Here is a 19,769-nt window from a genome sequence, read left to right as displayed (position 1 = left end):
GTTATCAGTGTGGTGAACTAACAGACCCCAAGTATTGTGAAATGAGAACTTACAACATGTTCCAGCTCTAAAACTGCAGTCATGTCCACTGGGGACTCTGGTCCTTTGTATGTAGCTGGCCTTCAGGTGCTCCATATGCGAATAGTGCCTGCATGCTCAGTCACTTCAGTTGTGTCTGACTCTTCGCAGTCCTATGGACTGTAGCCTGCCAGGCTCCTCTGTCCATGGGATTGTCCAGACAAGAATACAGGAGCGGGTTGCCATGCCCTCCTCCAGGGGATCTTCCTGACTCAGGAATCGAACCCATGTCTCAGGCCTCCTATATTGGCAGGCAGGTTATTCACCACTAGTGCCACCTGGGGAAATGGACTTCAGCCTGCCAGGCTTCTCTGTCCATGAAATTCTCAGGAAAGGATACTGGAGCAGTATTGCCGTTCCCTTCTCCAGGGGATCTTCCCAATCCTGGAATCAACCCTGGGTCTTCCGCATTGCAGGCGGATTCTTTACCACTGTGCCACCGGGGAAGCCCTGTGTAAATAGCAGTACTTCTTAAATGCTAAGAAATGCCACATAGCAAAAAACTGGGATATTGAAAGAAACTTCCTATCAGCTGCAGTCTCTTAACTGAGAGTATGGGTATATTTGAATAGAAACAACTCGAGCTGTGTGTGTGGTTGCCCAGGTTAACTGGGGGGGGGGGGGGGGGGGGGGGAGGCGGGGGGAGGGGGAGAAAAGAAAGCCAGTCGGTTGCAGTTTCTGAAGATGTGCATGCAAGTAAACCTCTCTTTCCCTTTCTCCTCAGATCTGAGGCTTCTAGTTTAATTTTATTCACAGCCATGAATAAATTACTTATTATTTGTTATGCCTTTTTGTAGCATACAGTGAGTGATTGATATATTGCTTAGCTAGCTTATAATCAGTGGTGAGAAATGTTCAATGTCCTGTTTATAGAGAATGATCACCCTTTAGTTTTCTGGAGTTTTCTGCTGTTGCAGGTGTGCTTTCAACTTAGATGACTGCTTCTAACCAAAGAAATCATCCCTTAGCTGACTCTGCCTGGAAAAGCTGAACTATATCACTGAGATGCTTCTAGTTCATTCACGGTAATGCTCCTGTGATGTCTAAAATAGTTTTGGATGCAGTTAATTTTGTCTGCAGTTGAGGAATGGTGGTCTTTATGATTTCATTTAGTAATAACAGTATTTTTCAGGACATGAAATTTATGAAATTAAAAAAATAATTCCACATATTTTCATAGTAAAATTTCTTATTTCATGAGGACAAATGAAAAACTAGTTTGACATTTATTTCAGACACACTGGTCAGGAGGTGGTGCTCTAATTTCTTTCCCTTTTTTTCCTCTGTTTTGTCAGCAGGTGGCGTCTGAGCTGTTTCCTATCTCTTCTGTTTTCTTTGCCTTTTTATTCCTTTCCTTCTTCCCTGCACCACCCCCGCCCCCCTTGGCAAACATTTGTCACAAGAATGGATGCTGTTATTTAAAAAAGTCTGACTGTGACATATTGTCTTTGCAAAAGGACAAGAAGGAAATGAGGAAACAGGTTTTCATTGCTCAAGGCATAATACAACTGGTTGATTTTTCTCTGCTAACATATTTGTTAGAGGAACATTCATTTTCCTTTGGAAGCAGATGTTACATTTTACTGTAACAATTAAACTTGCTTTTATATTTCTATCATATTGCTTTGCATGAAGATGGCTCCTCTTTTCTCTTTTTTTAAAATACTAGGCTGTTTTCCAAAGAAAAATGTACAGCTAAATTGATTAAAAATACATTTGTGCTTAGTTTTGGAAGTAAAACCAATAACCATGATTTGGGCTAGTCACTGTGAATATGAAGTACTCTTAAAGATTTATGATCGGGTAGAGAACACATACAACTTAGTGAAAGGTTGTTCGTGATTGAAATAGGATTTAATTAATATGTATTACAAAACCAGATGGCAGGTGGGACAGTGTGTCTGAGTTAATTAAATATTTCGAGGACTAGTATAAGCCCCACACCCCTTATCCCTTTCCCTATCCTTTCTTCATCACTAAATATGTATTAAATGTTTCCAGAATGAATATTATGTTAGAAGAAAAACAAGTATATGGCATTGTCTTGGCTGTCAAGGATTCAGTCTTACTGAATGTATATGATTTGCTAGCTCACTTTCCTGCTTTAAGAAGAATATTAGCGTGAACTCATTTTAATCTTTGATATATTATTACCTTTCATCTCTGCTTGTCTAAATCCAAGTTTCAGCTCCGCCATATTCTTCGTAATTATCTTAATTCTACTCCTACCCCGCTCCACGCACTGCCCCACCTTCAAAAGCAGTGATCTCGTACTTCTCTGAACATGCCTATTAGCATTTATGTAAACCCTCCTCTTGGCTTTTTCACTTACTGTTTTATAGAATCATTACTTAACAGTTGTTGAACCTAAAGCATCTTGATTTCTAGTAGTTCTCAGCATGATACCCTGCATAGAAATGCTTTTCATTTAAGTGATTTATTGAATGTTTGTTGGATATTAACTTTATGCATGCATGGGCTCTTAGAAATAGTCAGACCTGGATTTGGAACTCAGCTCCGTGATTTTAACCTCTCTGAATTTCAGTTTTCTCGTCTTAAGCTGGGGTTGAGAATGACTTAATAGAGATGCTGTTAAGATAAAAATCAACAATGTAGGTGAGACATAGTGCCTCGGATATAGTAGCTGCTCAGTAAATCTTGGTGTGTGTCTGTATGTCCTCCTAGGTTGTGCACACATGTACGCATAGACGTGTGGTATATGTGCAAGATCCTGGGCTCTAGAGGAAAGCCAGGACCTCACAGGTCCTGTGTCCATGTTGCTTAAGGAAGAAATAAAGCCATACAAGGTAGAAAGTGATGGTGCTCGTGGGACAGCAGAGACAGAGTGCCATGGGAGATCACTTCTTTCTCCCAGAGAAGAATGGACTTGGTTTATGAAGAGTCTCAATGAGAAGGTGGCAGTTATGTGCAACGTAAAAGAATGGATAGCGTTTGAATGGGTGGAGCCGAAGGCTAGAGAGACAGATAAATATTTTAAAAGGTGTGTCTTTTCAAAAACTATTGTTGTGCAGTGGAACTTCCTGGTCAGATACTGAGATTGGAGATGGATATCCCTGTAAGTAGTTTTTTTTAGAAATTTGCCAAACGCCTGTGTGTGTTCTCAGTTCGCCTGTTCCTTTTGGTTCAAATGTGGTAGCTGCCGCCAGGAATGTTGGAAATGATTAAATAGCTTGGCAGCAACTTCGCTAGTACTTGAACTTCAGTAGTCGATAGCACCATATTGGGTATATTTCCTATGGAAGCGGAGAAGGAGAAATTAACTTGGTGACTGTCCCTAAAAATGTGTCAGCAAGAAGATTAATGATGAAATAATGAAAGATAATGCAGAATAGCTCCCCAGTCCTTTTTGGATACAGATTTTTCTAGATGTTACCAAGTAGGGCATAAAAGACACAAGTCATGCTAGAGCCCTCCATCCCCGACCCCCACCCTACGCCATCCCCAAATCAAGTGGTGGTGTGCTTGTTGGGCTTTGTATCATCTGAATTCAGGTGTGGACCTTCATCTGCAGTCTACACTCCAAAAAGTTAGCATGAGTGATCCCAGCTGGCACAGAAGTAGACCTCTCAGACTAGTGAGTCAGGAAGTTATGGAATCATTTCATACTCTCCACTCATACTTTGAAAATCTTCACAAGGTGGCAAGCTTCCAGTACCCACAAACTTTTAAATGATTATCAGAGTCTTCAGCAAGGGCTGCTGTGACTGCAAAGCCTCCTCAGGCAGGTGTTAAGAGTGGTCTGAGCATAGCTAAGGCGCGTGCTTCACCCCTCTCTTTTCCTCACCCCCTGCTTAGCTCTGCCGCTCCAGGGAGAACCAGCAGGAGCTGGAAGGGGTACTGCCCTGGCTGTGGGGGTACAAGAAGAGGATGCTAAACCCACCTGTTCTAGAGCTATACAGTAGATGAGAAATCTCTGTATAGAAATACGTGTAGCAGAAACTGCAGTTGAAGACAGGCACTTCTTTGGAATTGACACGTGGCTGATACATCCTATTAGTATTGAGGGGCCGCTGATCTGTGGCCAGGAAGGGCTGGTCTCTTCTGCCCAGGCTCCTTGCTTTCCCCACCTTCAGATGCTCTCCGTGTCTTTTACTATCCAAATAGGAAACCAGGGTGCCAGAATCCCCCACAGTTACGGGTGTGAAGGTTGTGGGCATGTGAATGGGTCAGGACGCTGCCTTTCATGGGTCTCTTTCCCCTCCTGCTTTTAGAGAAATCATCCCCAACAGTTGAGTAATTCCCTTTCCCAAGCCCACCGCCTTCTTACCCACAGCACTGGGGAATCATCTTGCACTTAATTCCTTGTGTCTCCAGTTTAAAAGCACAAAGATTCCAGGGTAGTCTACCCCATACCTGGAGAACTCTGTTTTCTCAAACTCCAGCCCCCCGCAGAAGTTTGTTTACAACTACTGCTAATATTTATTGTGTACTTACTTGGGGTCAGATCCTTTTCTAGGAGACCATTAAGTATCTTTGCTTTAATTAACCTAACAACCCTGAAAGATGTATTACCATTTTCACATCTGAGTAAATTGTGGCTTATGGGATTTGACCAAGACGCCTGCAGCTAGTGAGTGAAATAATCTGAGTGTGAACCTAGGTCTTTGATTACTAAACTATGGAAGGTGTGTGCTGAGTTCTCACTTTGCCAATGACTATTTCATCTTGAATATGTTTCTTACACGCCTTTCCCTTATCTTAAAAAAAATCATTAGAGTAGTTGCATTTAAAAATATCCTCCTATATAAGACATCTGTGATCCTACTCAGCTGCTGTTTGACTTCCAATCTTTTCCAGCAAGAACGATGATTTTGAAATTGTAAAAGAGTACAGAACTGCAGCAGTGTCCTGAGAAGTGTAGTTCAGTGTGGGGGGAGATAGCCTTTGATGACTGTTACAAATTAATGGTGCTGCATGGAGCTGGCAAGTATCTCAAAAAACCCCAGAGTTGACTAGATGTTGAAAAAGCATACAGAATTTAAAAGGGGGTTGCAGACAGGAGCAAAACAAGCTTTGTCCAAATTTTAAGTAAAGCAAGAGGTTCTGGAAGCCAAACAAATGCTCTGGCTATTGATCACCAACAAAACAGACAGTTAAATAGATGTGAATGAACTTTAAGGAAAGTAAATGATTTTAGTAGGTCCAGTGCGAGTTCATGAAGGACAAATAATAAAAACTAACTTTTAAGAGTTCACATGTTAAGGGTGTGTTGTCGACATATTTTGCCTTGATTTTACCAAAGCATTTGACCAAAAATTCTGTGAAGACAGTTGTGTGTTGATTAGATCAGTGGTTTCCTTCCCTGGTGGTTTAGGTGGTAAAGAATCCACCTGCAGTGCGGGAGACCTGGGTTCAATCCCTGGGCTGAAAAGATCCCGTGGAGAAGGGAATGGCAACCCACTCCAGTGTTCTGGCCTGGAGAATTCCGTGGACAGAGGAGCCTGGTGGCGTGCAGTCCATGGGGTGGCAGAGTCGGACAGGGACACGCCTGAGGCGCTCTCACTGTCCTTTTCGTCTTCTCTCCCTTCCCTGCCCCCTCCCTACCCCTTGCCATATCCTCACGTTCACTCCATACCTACTGGAAGGGAGTTGCCAAGGAAGGAGCCCAGGAAAACTGTATGTTAAAAAAGCTCTTCCAGGTCTCCTGCAGCCGCTCCGGAGACTGGGATTTGAGAAAAACTAACAGAAGTTTTTAAACTTTTGTGGAGGCAGAGAATCCTTTCATCAAATGAAATGAAACTATCATATAAAAAAGAGTGGTATTTACTTGTACTTTACCTTTTTTTGGAGTTTACATTTATAATGTTTACTGAAGAGTCACTAAGAACAATGGCACCCTTAAGATATAATGAAAAACTTTAAATCAGGTTGATGATAACTATAATGGCTGTATTCACATTATCAGCTGTGTTTAATAAAGTTGTATACTTTGCTTTAAATGCGTAATGTTTTTTAAAATCTGTTCATATAGATGATTACTTCCAAATTGTAACAGGGGGGTTTTGCTTTGGTTTTGTTTTTAAACAGCTTGCCTTGGGATCCCAGGATGTTTTTTGGTTCACTTAGTCTAAGGTAGGGAATATTTGTTTCAAAACCATAACTCTGTAACTAAACTTATGGAAACAATTGCTCACATTCCTTATCATAAATCTAAAGTCATACAGGAAGCATCTAATTCTTAGAATAAATATTTACCCTCTCTCAAGCAGGGTATTATCACAGAGGACTTTCTACTGTGATGAAAGCAAGGCCATACAGATGCCCCGTGTGCCTCACCCGCAGTTAATGGCAGCCGACGCTGGGGTGCGGTCTGTGTTCATGTACTTGCTTGAGCAACCTCTTGAGAGCAGACTGTGCACATGGTATTTTTCACACGATCAGGACGGAGCTACAGCTTCCCTTTCCGGTGTCACACTTCCAGGACGTCCACATGTGCGCATGGTGGGGCCAGGGGGGCCTGCTGCAGGGACCTCCTGGATGTTCACACAGGGTCTTTGGCACATGACCCTGTGTATATGCAGTGATTGCAGTGTCTTTTTTTTTTTTTTAATTATAGCTTCTAAACTATCCAAATTATATTTGAACATTAGAAACAGATGGTGGTATATCCTTGGAGCACTTTCATAGGAGTCTTTTCAAAAACATTAGTCTATATTGACTGGGAGCTGATTTATGTTAGGAAAAATGCTTTGTTCTCTGAAATACAGAGATAGTTGGAGACAGCCAGGTAATGCAGATGAGAAAAAAAAAACCTTTCATAAAATGTGTTTATGTGCACAAAGAGCAAAGTAACTTTGAGTACAAAATGAGGAGCAAGCTCTTCTGGCCAGGAAACCAGGGAAGGGTCCCTGGGAGAGAGAATAATTGTGGAGGACATACAGGACTTGGGTGTGAGAATGTTAGGGAGAAGGAAAGTCACGTCGATATCACGGCCCTCTTAGATTACCTTCTTCGTTAACGCATTAACTCTCTATACATTTAAAAATAGAATCCATCCTTAATAAATTCAAAGTTAGGATCCTTTTCATACTTAAATATGCCTGGAGTTTCTTTCAAAGTTGTTAGCGTGAGACAGGGATTTTCTTGTTCTGTAGATCTTTTCAGGCTTCCTAGGTGGCTCAGTGGTAAAGAATCCACCTGTCAATGGAGGAGACACAAGAGATGCAGGTTTGATCCCTGGAGAGGGAAATGGCCACCCACTCCAGTATTCTTGCCTGGAGAATCCCCATGGACAAAGGAGCCTGGCAGGCTGCAGTCTGTGGGGTCACAGATTGGGATACGACTTAGCAACCAAGTGTGTGTGCACACACACACACAGACACAGACACACAGACACACACACAGACACACACACAGACACACAGACACACACACAGACACACACAGACACACAGACACACACACACACACCCCTTTCCAGGGATACTTTTGCCCAACTTGGCTGCCACTTGAAGACCTACCTGCTTCATAAATGTGTGCTAAGCCTGACCTCTGCAAGAGTTATGACCATTCAGCCATTCACTTGCTCACCCACACTGGTACATCGAGCACCTGTTTATGTGCCGAGTCCTAGAGAGTCCTAGGCACCCCGCAGAGAGCAAGTCCACACTGGACAGGTGAACCAGATGCCTGGAAACCACCTGAAGTTCTTATCATTAAACTTACCATTGAAAAGATAACAATGCAACTTTCACTACCAACTGATAACAGCATAAAAAGTACACCTCCCAGAACTTTTACATTTTAACAGGGATCAAAGCTTGGAACTGCTTCTAATCAGGCAGCCCGGGAATTGTGGTTTGAGCCTTGGGATTTTTCCAGCTTATATGGCTTTTTGAGCGGCAGGGTTAAAGGTGGAGACTGGCTCTGATAATATTCCTCCCAGGAAAGTAGCTTTAAGAAACCCCTACTGCAGAGGAAAACTCAGCTAGATATCCCATAATGGAAAATAGCTCTTGTAATTTTACCTTTTCAAGGGGCTAGAGAGCTAAGCACAGAGAGGTAGTATCGCCTAGGGGAGGTGCACAGGGCACCCTGCTGTTGGTCGTTGGGCAGGTCACTTACCCTCTGGATGCATCCAACAGGTATGATAATGGTAATAGTACCCCCCTCAAAGAACTGTTGAGGGTCAGAGAAGTTAATATATACAGAGCATTTAGAATTGTGCCTGCCATCAAGGAAGCATTATGTTAAAGTTAGCTATTATTTCTCTCAGCTCTGTGTTTTTGCAGTGTGTTGATTTTCTGAGAATGTGTAGGGAACATACAGGAAGAGTGGTCGGAAGGTAGTTCAAGTGAGGATGGTCACTTCCTTCTTCCCTTCCTCACGCTCCCCGCCCTCCTACCCCAGACCCTGGAGCTGTTTTGTGAGGCAGTAACGTCATATTTGAATGTATGACCTTGAAAACTTCTGATTAAGTAGTTCTGGGCGAAGCTCTGCTGGTTGGAAAATAAATCAGGCCTCCCACACATACCTGCTCAGCCAAGAATTTGTTTGCCCCAGGAACCGTGGGTAGGCGGGAATGGAAGCAAGCACACACCCAGGCTTATGTGAACTCTGGTCTGGCTTGGGACCATGGTGTCACCCTTCTCCCTCTGCTCACCAGTGATTTCTAGTCATTGCTTTTCATTCTCAATTCTAGAGAAAGAAATATTTTCATTTTTAAAAAATTGTTTTTCTTCCTCTCTCCTTTCTCTGACTCTGGGGAACTTCCACTCCCCACTCCCTGCTTGTGTGTTCTCTAAAGTTTGGCTCTTCATCTGCCCTTTGATACTGCACTTGTACAGATTTCTCTCAAGCCCAGGCGGTCACCCTGCAGTGTAAGATGATGGACCTTAAGGCTCCCTGCTTGGATCCTGAGTTTCAGGGTCAGGGGCAAGGCCCTGGAAATGTCCCAGAATTTTCTGTTGCTTCTTGTAACCAGGAAGAGAGGCTTCCTGCCTTTGCACTGGGACGTATCACAGGCTCTTCTGCTGGCTGTCACCTATCTCATGGAGAAGTCCTCTGCACTTCCCTCTATAAAAGGAAAGGGGACAGCAGTTCATATGCAAATGCCGCACCACCCACTGCGAGGAGGCCAGGCCTCTGGGTCAGAGGCTGGTCAGTTGCCCCATAGCCGCTGCAGTTGGCTGGGTAGACACCGACAGAGCCCAGACCTGTCCTGTTGCCACCCAGGGCTGCAGCACAAGGGAGAAGAAGGTGGGGGTAAAGGAAGCGGGCTGTGAGGGAGGCAAGGGTGGGAGTGTGTTCACAGGCGTATATGGGGGGAGGGGATGTCAGGCTGCTGCATGGTTTCAGGTGTGCGTTCACCTGTGCTGTCTGTTCTTTGGGAAAGGTGCTAATGTGGTTTACAGAACTCCTCCCAAAGAGAAATTATGGTCTTTAGCAATGGTGCTGTAGTTCCCCAGATGTATTCATCTGCCTGTCACTCCCCTGAGACATCCTTTCATGCTGACCACAGAGAACAGAATTGTCTTGTTTTGAGAATTCTCCAGGAGCAGGGTAAAGAGCAGATTAACTTGGGAGTAGACTCTTTACTGAGAACTAATGGTAAAGGCTTGCATGAATTAGGAAAAGCTGGGAGAGTTCTCTTCCTGGTAAGCAGAGTTCTGCCATAGAGGCTTACAGAGTCTTGCAGTAGTGGTCCTGTGCTTGCTTTGTGACGTACTTACTCCACACTTGAGGAAAATGGCCTGGGTACATTTTCTGCAGGCTTCCCAGTAACCATGAAAGATTGTTGGTTTTTTTTTTTAATATGCAAACTTTTGGGGGGAATTATTTGTATTATTAAATGGCATATGTAAATCTATGTACTTAGATACATAAGTAAAAGCAAAATACTGGGACTGTTGCTAAAACAGCTACTAACAATAATTAGGTCAAAGCATACCTACAGGAGACTTCCTGGGAGTCCAGTGAATAAGGCTTCATCTTCCAGTGCAAGGAGTGCAGGTTCAATCCCTGGTCTAGGAGCCCTCACAGCCAAAAGGCCAAAGCGGGGAGCAGAAGTGATAATGTAACAGATCCAATAAGGACTTAAAAAAAATGCTTACAGTGGTAAACCTCCATGAATGCTCAGTAATTTGTGTCTGTCTCTGCAGAAAAGGTTCATTCAAGCTAATTCTCTCCCAGGATCAGTTCCTTCTGCAGTGCGCGTAAGATGCGATCACCGCGGCATCATCTCCTCTCGCTTCAGTTTCCCCTCCTCTTCTCTCCTTCACCTCTCCGCTGATACCTGCTGTGCCTGCTGTGCCTCAGATGAGTGCCCACAGCCCTGCCTTCCAAGGCTTCCCAGTCTAGAAGTACGAACAGTGGGGTGAAGACAGGGAGAGGTGCGTGACGTCACCTGGATGAGGAGCAGGCTCTCCCACCTGTCGGGAGGAAGAGAGCACGAGATGCGCAGAGGAGCTTACGTGGAAGCGGAGATTTCAAGTCTGAAGGGCAGGCTAGAAATGAAAAAGCATCCCGTGTCTGGTACAAAACCATGCTTGGGCTGCGGTGTTTGATCCCCAGGAGGAGCAGGGGGCGGGGCAGCACGAGGCTATCTCAGAAGTGATGGGAGCTCACTGCGTGGCAGAGAAAATAAAAGTTCTGTGTCTGAGAAGTGTATTTTGTCAGAAACTGTTTCCTCGTTTTGTGCCGAATCTGTCTTTCTTTCCCATTTTACCTCTGGGTTCAAGCTGCAGGAGCAGCACAGAATGAGCCTGCCCGCGCTCTGCCATCTGTCTTGATGTGTGAGGGGTGTTTTGCGCCTTTAAATCTTGTCGCAGGCTATGTGTACCTTTGTTTGTCCTTCTTAATAGGTGTTGGTTAGTAGCTTGTTTCCTTAATAGAACCAGCGATTCCAGTTGGTCCTTGCAGAGTTTTACAAACAATATATTGGGATCTCCTGGCTTGCTCTCACAGGCCTCCAAAGAGCTGCGGGCACCTCACCCTCGCGTCTGTTGGCCTCCTTTCTGCTGGGTTCCTCCCAGAGGTTTCACAGGATCCCAGAGGGCGGGAAGTGGTCCGTGGTGTTAGTCCAGCGTCTTCCCTGCTCTTCCTCCCCACCATACCATCTCCGTTTGGTCAGCTTAGGGCTTTAGAGAGATAAAGTAGGTTTCTGTTTCAAATATACTACTGGGAATCGTTGGCCTTGAGGAAGAATATTTTTCTTTACAGTCTAATAACTATTATCTTACACTTCAAACACAAACTAAGAAATATATACCTGTGAAATGTTAATACAGTTAATTAGGATTGAACTTAAGTAGTTCAGAAGTTAAGGGTTGAGCCAGACATGTTGAAGCCCAGGTTATGTTTTCACATAAAGTGTCTGCAATTAGAAAATACCGGTTATGTTCCAGATGAGAGTTTTGGCCATGTATGTAATAGGAGACCCCTCTGTCTGAAAGTGCAGGGTTTGGGTGGGTCCTCAAGAGGGATTCTCAAAGCCTGTTTGTCAATGGAAGCCAGTAATGTCAATGTCAGTACCTGTAACGAGTCACTAATCATCCATTCTCACCCCTTGATAAAAATTCTGTACTTTGCAAGCCAGTACCATGGTTGTCTGTGGATTAGCCTCTTTACAAAGAAAGGATGAGATGGAAAAGTTCAGTAATTTTGGTTTTTTCACACCATCACCTAGTGCTAAAGCTGGGAGCTTGCCTATAGCCATAGTCTTTTGTGGAGGACCTCCACGTGGTCCTCTTCCATGTAGAGAGAGGATGACTGAAGAAAAAAAATAATAAAAAGAGAACCTTATGTGGTCACTCAAGTAGAACTCTCAGATCCAGTCAGCTAGCTAAGGATGCCCCAGAAAAGACTGCTTGCTTATTGCTGGGATTTAATTATCCTACACCATGAAAGGCAAAGTCTTATTTTTAATATGAGTAGTAAAACAGTCTTCAGTGAAGTGGCTTCAGTCTCTCACTGGTGGTACTTACAAAGGTCATAGTAGGGAGAAGGGCAGGAGTGTGTTGGTCGCTCTGTCATTTCCGACTCTTTGCAACGCCATGGACTGTAGCCCGTCAGACTCCTCTTTCTATGGGATTCTCCAGGCAAGAATACTGGAGTGGGTTGCTGTTTCCTTCTCCAGGGGATCTTCCCGACCCAGGGATTGAACCTACAGCTCTTGCATTGTGGGCAAATTCTTCACTGAGCCACCAGGGAGGGGCAGGAGGGAGAATAATAAATACCCTCCCACTGTGTACTCAAGCGGTGGTCCGCAGACCAGTGGCATCAGCATCTCCAGAAAGCCTCCTAGAAATGTAGAGTCTCAGGCCTCAGCCCAGCACTTCTGAATTGGAATCTGCATTTTAACAGACCCTCTGGCAACGCCTGTGCACGCTAAAATTTGAAAAAGGGTTCTAGTGGGTGAAGACAGTACCTGATTCACCATAAGCAATTTACCTGTCTTAGCCCACTTCGAGGAAAGCTGAATAAGGCATATCCCCCATAAGTATTAAACACTGAGAATCAAAGTTTAGTTTTGTTTGTCACCGTTGACTAAACAGCCGCATCCTGTCCAGGGGAGGAAGGGACTCTGTTTACTGCACAGATGACGTGGCCCATGGCTTGGATAGCAAGTGAAGAGCTGCTTCCCTGTTCTAAGAGTGGGACGGTTTCCATGATGACAGTTACGTGCTGTGTGATCTGCCCCTACCCCATTAACCCCAAACCAGAAAATAAAAAGGACATTTTACTTGTTTTGTTGTTTTTAAGGATTCATCATGTCCATTTGTTACATCATGTTATCATCTTGGGTTTCTCAGGGAAAAATACTGGGCAGAAAAATGTAGCTTCCTTGATGCGCTAACATTCCTTTTGGGCTAAACTCAAACTGGCGCAGCTGACCACAGTCGGGGTTGGACCATCTTGGCTTCAGCCTGGCTTTCAGAAGAATGCTTGTGTTTGGTGTTTATCCTGTTGTACATCAACAGATCTTCAAGCGGAAAATCTTTGTGTTAAATAGTCATTACCTGCCATGGCCACGTGTGTTCAGTGATCTTTCTCCTAGCTTAGAGAAGCCTTTTATTTTCAGCACAAAGGAACAGTGCTAATGTACCAAGATGACCAGTATCACAGGCACTCAAATGTTCCATTCGTTTATAATGTGATATGCTGACTTTTTTTGTCTGTTTGATCTTTTTCACTGTCTGTGATGATCATATGTTACTTCTTGATAGCTAAAATCTGCTAAGTTTTCTTTAGAAAAATAATAATTGAAACCAAATAAAACCCCTCTAGAGATTAAAAAAAGATTAAGACTGCTAAAATCAACCATTAAGGGAGTTAGATTTAATCCCAGGGCATTTTCTTAAAGTCCCATGAAGAATCCATCAGCTTTCTACAAGCCCTGCTGTGCATCACCACTGCACTCCAGTCCAGGCCCCTGTAATCTCTTGCCCAGACTGTTTCAAAAGCCTGATAACTGGCTTCAGCCCTTTCTCAACACAGCAACCAGATCATATTTGTCTCTGCCCCAGGCACCTCTGTTGCATTGCAGGGCTCTCCAAATAAAAGCCCAAGACCTTTGGGTACCTAACAAGGTCCCTGTGTATCTTGCTGACCCACATCCTACTACCGTCTCCCAAGCATGCCCTAGATCAGACAGGCCACACTTCTGTCTCTGGGCCTTTGCACTTGCTGACCCTCCATCTGGAACTGTCCTTCCCAAGATAGCTACATGACTCTTCTCTGGACTTCTTCAGGTCTCTGCTCATATGTCAGTTTCTCAGTGAGGCTTTCCTTGTCCACTATGTTTAAAATTTAACATCGCCCACATGATGTATTCTACTGGAATACCTCATTTTATTGCACTTTGCTTTATTGTGCTTTGCAAATAGAATCCTTTTACAAGTTGATGGTTGTGGCAACTCTGCTTTGTCAGATGATGGTTAGCATTTTTTAGCAATAAAGACTTTTTAAATTAAAATGTGTGTTTTTTTAGACATTATGCTGTTATATACTTAATAGACTACAGTATAGTGTAAGCATAACTTCTGTATGCCCCGGGAAACTAGAAAATGCACGTGACTCGCTTTATTGAGGTGATGGTCTGGAACCGGCCCTGCAGTGCCTCCAAGGTGTGTCATCTAGTCGCTATGTCGTGTCCGACTCTTTTGTGACCCCAGGGACTGTAGCCCACCATGCTCCTCTGTCTGTGGGATTTCCCAGGCAAGAATACTGGAGTGGGTTGCTGTTAACTTCTTCAGGGCTCCAAAGTATATGTGCACTTAAAATACGTTCATTGTTTGTCTCCTCCTTGAATGTTGCCTCCCTAAGAAGTAGGGGTTTGGTCTTGTTCCCTGTGTGTCCTCAGCACCCAGGACCACGCCTGGTTTCTTCCAGGTACGTGCTGTTTGCTGAATGAATGAGTGAAGTTGGCCGTTTCTAGCCCCATGACTGGATGCGAATGTAGAGTGGAGGGCACTGTGGGACTTCTTCCTGTCGTTTTTGTTCTCTCTCTCTCTCTCATTACATAAGAGGACTAAAAGGTTAGGAGGACATCTTTAAAATGTAAACCACAGCCGTGAGCCATATAGAAGATTCTGCATAGTGAGTTGGGGAACGTCAGTCAGTTGTTGGTTTGTAAGGCAGTGGCAGGACGACAGCACACACAAGGTCTCCTGCGTGCCAAGTGCAGAGTCAGGCCCTGGGGCTCAGAGGAGGCGCAGTGTGTGGGGCCTCCGTCAGCGAGCGCCACGCTTGTGGCTGTCGACCCCTTAGTCGTGGCGGCGTCCCACAGCAAGCCCAAAGCCTTTCATGCCTGCCTCTTCGAGGACCACTGCTTGGGTGCGTGTGCACGTGCACATGTGTATATTTGTTTTCCAGTGTTGTCTCATCAAGGGCTTCCTTTGGCCACAGTTTATGTTTTCCTTTTTGTTTATAGCGTTTCTTAGTAACCCACTGCCACAAGTCCTCTCTGCAGAGTTGCTACTCAAGTGTATCTTGAACTTTGTGCTGTTTCTCTTTTGGTAACTTAAGATTTATTTTGGCTATGGAGTCCTCAGAAACAGTAACGCTACAGATGTGAGTTCGACAGTGCGTGTCTAATTATTGACCCGCCACCCCCACCCCAGGGTCAGAGGGCCTGGGGGGAATGGGGTCCATTCAGGAAAGCCATATGGTCTGCCTGGCAGAATTAACTCTGTTTTGGCAATGGATGCAGCAGGTTCTAATGGCCCAAAGCCATCGTTCATTTAGTAAAATATCTCTTGAGTGTCCACTATTGTGGAACATGCTTAATAAAGTGAACACAGTATTCAGCTTTATGGAGTGTCTTACAGTCTAGTGAGAGAAATAAACATGAATAATCATATAATGTGTAATTATAAACTGTGTTAAGACCCACAGAGGAGAAGATCAAGAGGCTGTGGGAAAATCAGGGAATTGGTCCTAGTCTGGGGTCGTGTGACTTATGAGCTTGGATCTGCAGATGGCTAGGCATGTGTGTGCTTTGTGGGGAAGGTGCAGCTTATGTGTATTAGTTTCCAGGCAGAGGAAACGAGGCGTGTGAAATCTCTGAGGTGCTGAGGGGTCTGTGCATTCAAGAGAGTAGGAGTTGAGTGTGGCTGAAGTGAGAGGGTGACAGGGCAGTGTGCGCGGAGCAGGGTGGAGGAGTGAGCAGGGCCAGAGCAAGGCTGGGGAGCCTGTTCTCAGGTGCCCACCGTTGGACTCAGGCAGAGCATTAAAGGCGCTGAAGTAGGGCTGAGCCATGGTCTGTTCTCTGTCTTTAAATGTTTACTCTGGACACTTTGTGAACAATGGATTGGAAAGGAGGAAGCGGAAGCTGGGAAAACGGCAAGAAGCATTTCATGTTTGTCCAGGGAAAGGGTGATAGCCGCTTGGACTAGGATGGTGGTAGTGGAGGAGAGAGGAGGACACTTGTCTGGAGAGAGGATACTGGAGCCACTGGCATCTGGATTGCAATTGCTCTGACACGCTCATGCAACAGTCCGCTGTTCATTTGGCTTGCTCTTTAACCTGCCTGTGTGGTGGCTCTGCCTGGGATTTCAGGAAGCATCTGTTGACCAAAGAAATGTGAATGCGTTGGTCATGCTGGGCGGAGCAACTGTCCGGCTTGTCTGGCGACATACTTTAAATTGGAAATGAATCCTTAGGCTTCGTGGCTTATATGTTAGTCTCTCATGAGCTTTGTTTATCGTGAATCAGTGTTGATGAAACATGATCATTTCCAGAACCTTAGTGAGGTTAGACTTTGGGGAGTCAGAAGAATGAGGGACAGTTGTGAGTTCCCCCAGGTAAATGTCACCTGTTGGAGACTATCTTACTGCTACTTTTCCTAGGCAGCATCCTCTTTTGTGATGAATGCTTTTCCATTATCATTTTACAATTTTTAGGTAAATCTATAATAGCTGTATTCACTGATTGTTTCTGTCATTGGTACAGCAATTATTTAATTAACCCAGTGGGGTAAGGTGCCGCCACCTAAAAGAGAATTTCAGAGGGAAAGGAGTTTGAAAAGACAAATTAAATATAGAAGGATTCAGAGTCAAGGAGAATCTTAGCCTGCATTGTCTCCCTTTGCGTCCATCTGTTTTTTTTAATGCCATGTTGATTTCTTTTTAAGTATTTGCTTTTCAAATCTCCTGTTACCAATACATATAATGATATTGTCTTAATAGTTTTATATAGGAACTCAGTAGAGTTAGGCAGGTGAAATAATTCATTAAAGTTTAATGAAGCTCTGTTAGAACTCTCAAGTCCAGAAAATATCAAACAATGATATAAAATGTATGCTTCTGTGACTACTCACTAACAATATTTTCCTGATCTTTTGCAGGAGAAAATGGGAAAAACAGAGGTACCTTTAATGGAACAGAATAAACACTGAACAGGTAACTAAATTATCAGGGATTGGTACATATTAATTAGAGTTAATATTTGTGACATCCTTAGGTGGTTACCTGGGCTTCCCTGGTGGCTCATCGGAAAAGAACCCACCTGTAATGCAGGAGACTCGGGTTCAATCCCTGGGTCAGGAAGAGCCCTTTGAGTAGAAAATGGCAGCCGACTTCAGTATTCTTGCCTGAAGAATCCCATGGACAGAGGAGCCTAGTGGGCTGCAGTCCATGGGGTCACAAAGAGTCAGACACGACTGCGCACACGTTGTCTCTATAAGGTAACCTGGCACATAGTAAGTAAGTACGCAAGTGTTTGCTGCTATTAAGTTTCTTAAGTGTACCTGAGCCTAAAGGCACTGATGCAATGGACATGAACGTGGGCAGACTCCAGGAGTTGGTGAGGGACAGGGAGGCTTAGTGTGCTGTAGTCCACGGGGTTGCAAAGAGTCAGACTTGACTTGGTGACTGAACAACATCAACGGCAGACCTGAGCCTAAAACAGATAACTCGTACGGCCAGAAGCTACCCAGTGAAAACAAGCCCTTCACCCCTAAAGCAAGTGTGAACATCACTGGTAGGTTCTGACATGGTCTCTGTGTGACCCTTAAAGTAGCCTGAAAAAATTACTTTCTTAATCTCTGAGCACTCTTGCCTGGAAAATCCCATGGACGGAGGAGCCTGGTAGGCTGTAGTCCATAGGGTCGCTAAGAGTTGGACACAACTGAGCAACTTCACTTTCACTTTTCACCTTCATGCATTGGATGACATGGCAACCCACTGGAGAATCCCAGGGACGGGGGAGTTTGGTGGGCTTCCATCTATGGGGTCGCACAGAGTCGGACATGACTGAAGCGACTTAGCAGCAGCAGCAGCAGCAGAATGCTCTTGAGTAGTTGAATCTGCATTCATTTTTGGTTTTGAGCACTCATGATAACCTTGTAAGTGTCAGATCAGTTTCAGTGTTTTTGAAACAAAACAAATGTCTTTAAAATTCATGAAGAGCTTATCATCTGGGGAGATGGCTTCGTCCAGAGGTAGCCACTGACATGGAGTGTGGATAGTTAGCAAAGACAGAGAGGATGGCATTAGAAACAGAACTCAGCATTTTCTGATGATGCCAGTGATTACTTGGGAAAAGAAGTTTCACACTGTCGGCCCTGCCCAGGTACTAACTTGACGTCATAAAACTGTCAGCGTTATTGAGAACCTACTGCCACATTCAGCATACATTGATGCTGTGCCAAGGACTGTGCTTGGCCTTAGGATTGCAGAGTTGAACACGCCATCTCTGCTCAGCCACTGCATCTCTCTGGACCTGCACTGGTTCCTCCCTTCTTTACTGCGCTGAAGGGAGACTAGGGTCTCCCGGCCAGAGGGATGCTCTAGACCCTCCCTTCCCTCGCACCTTCAGCTGTTCCGTCCCCCCGGCTCCTGTCACCCCCTCTTCATTCAGGGTGAGGAGAAGAACTCTGGGCGGGGGGCCCCACGGGCTGGTTGGGGCGCATCAGACGTTGCTCTCGACGGCCTTCTTTCCCTGGACTTCTGTTTCTCAGTTTACATGGTTCACTTAAACACTCGTTCTGTGATTTGCCATACTCCCACTCTGGGGTTTGGGGATGTTATCTTTAGAGGTCGCTTTTCTATTGAGAGGTGTTACAGATGAGACTATTAACTTGACAGAGGTGGGCACTGGTGGTATGCTTGATGGGGCTCGGTTCTCAAACCTTCTTATTGGAACCCCTGGGAAGAAATGCATGTCCCATTGGGACCCAGTGCACACACTTGTCCATGTGGGTGCAGGTTTCCTGATAGGCATTTAGAGTATGTGGTTGTGATAGAATTGTCTTCTATCTTCCACTGTTTCTTTCTTCCCATTTTAATGTTCCCCATAAGCTACCAAATGGGTTTCATAACCTGCTAGTCAGTAGTGCTTCTACAAACTTAGAGCAAGCTTGTGCTATGGCAGAGGCACCTTTCTTCTTGCCTTTCTGTCCTCACCTGTGGTAATGTGCATATCTTTTTATCTCTAAACTCCCACCCCCCAAAACTTGCCTGGACTTTATGTGCAAAACTCTATTCTTCGTTTAGAGCTTCGCTTCTGTTTCTGTTTTCTCACACTCCATTCACTCCCCAGCTTTCTTTCTGTTCAAACTTTGGCATTCCTCTCCCGACCAGTAGACAAGAATCTTCCATTTACTATTTCAAATAAGATAGGTATCTATGTGCTGTTTGATCTTGCATAGTAAATACAACTTTTTAAAAGTAACTCATATATTTTCATTAATTTCAGTGGTTATTTAGAGCCCCATATTCAATTTCCCAGAAACATAACTATTCTTATGCCCTGCCATGGCCCAGAAATCACAGAATTGTACTAGCAGTGGGGTCTCGTGTACCCTGTTGTCTTTGTCGGTGTCCTGGGCTGTGGAGAGACACTTGCTGGCCCGGATACAGGGCTGGATTGTTTCTCCATCCTCAAGTCCATCAGACTGTCATTTTTAGGACCTTAAATTTTCATAGTGTACAGGAAAGCTTGTAAAGATATTGGAATGCATTGAAGTTACCTACTTTAATCACTTAATCTTCTCAAGCATTTTTAGGATTTCTGGCTCAATGTCTAGTAAACTGAAATGCATTCATGCTATACCACCCAATCAAGGAGCCGATAATTAGGGAAAAAATTCTCATGGTAAAACTTGATTCCATACCTTCATGTGTTCTTAATGGGACTAGAAAATGATAGTTTTGTAAAGCATCCAACAAGCTAAGATCCATTCAGAACATTTGGAAATGACAGTTCACTCTTCCAGGGCAGTTAAGAAC

At 44.4% G+C, this 19,769-nt stretch overlaps 1 long non-coding RNA gene across 4 annotated transcripts in view; it reads left to right on the top strand.

Annotated features, from left to right (window-relative positions):
• Positions 1 to 19,769, top strand: part of LOC128046543 (uncharacterized) — a 202,818-nt gene that overhangs the window by 97,825 nt on the left and 85,224 nt on the right. For all 4 annotated transcript variants that reach the window (XR_008199267.1, XR_008199264.1, XR_008199266.1 and 1 more), the window contains one exon: positions 16,886 to 16,940. This is a non-coding gene — a long non-coding RNA (uncharacterized LOC128046543). The remainder of the gene's footprint in view (positions 1 to 16,885; positions 16,941 to 19,769) is intronic.

This window comes from Budorcas taxicolor, chromosome 4 (genome assembly GCF_023091745.1).
Source record: "Budorcas taxicolor isolate Tak-1 chromosome 4, Takin1.1, whole genome shotgun sequence".
Lineage (NCBI taxonomy): Eukaryota > Metazoa > Chordata > Mammalia > Artiodactyla > Bovidae > Budorcas > Budorcas taxicolor.
This window is presented reverse-complemented; position numbering and strand designations above follow the sequence as displayed.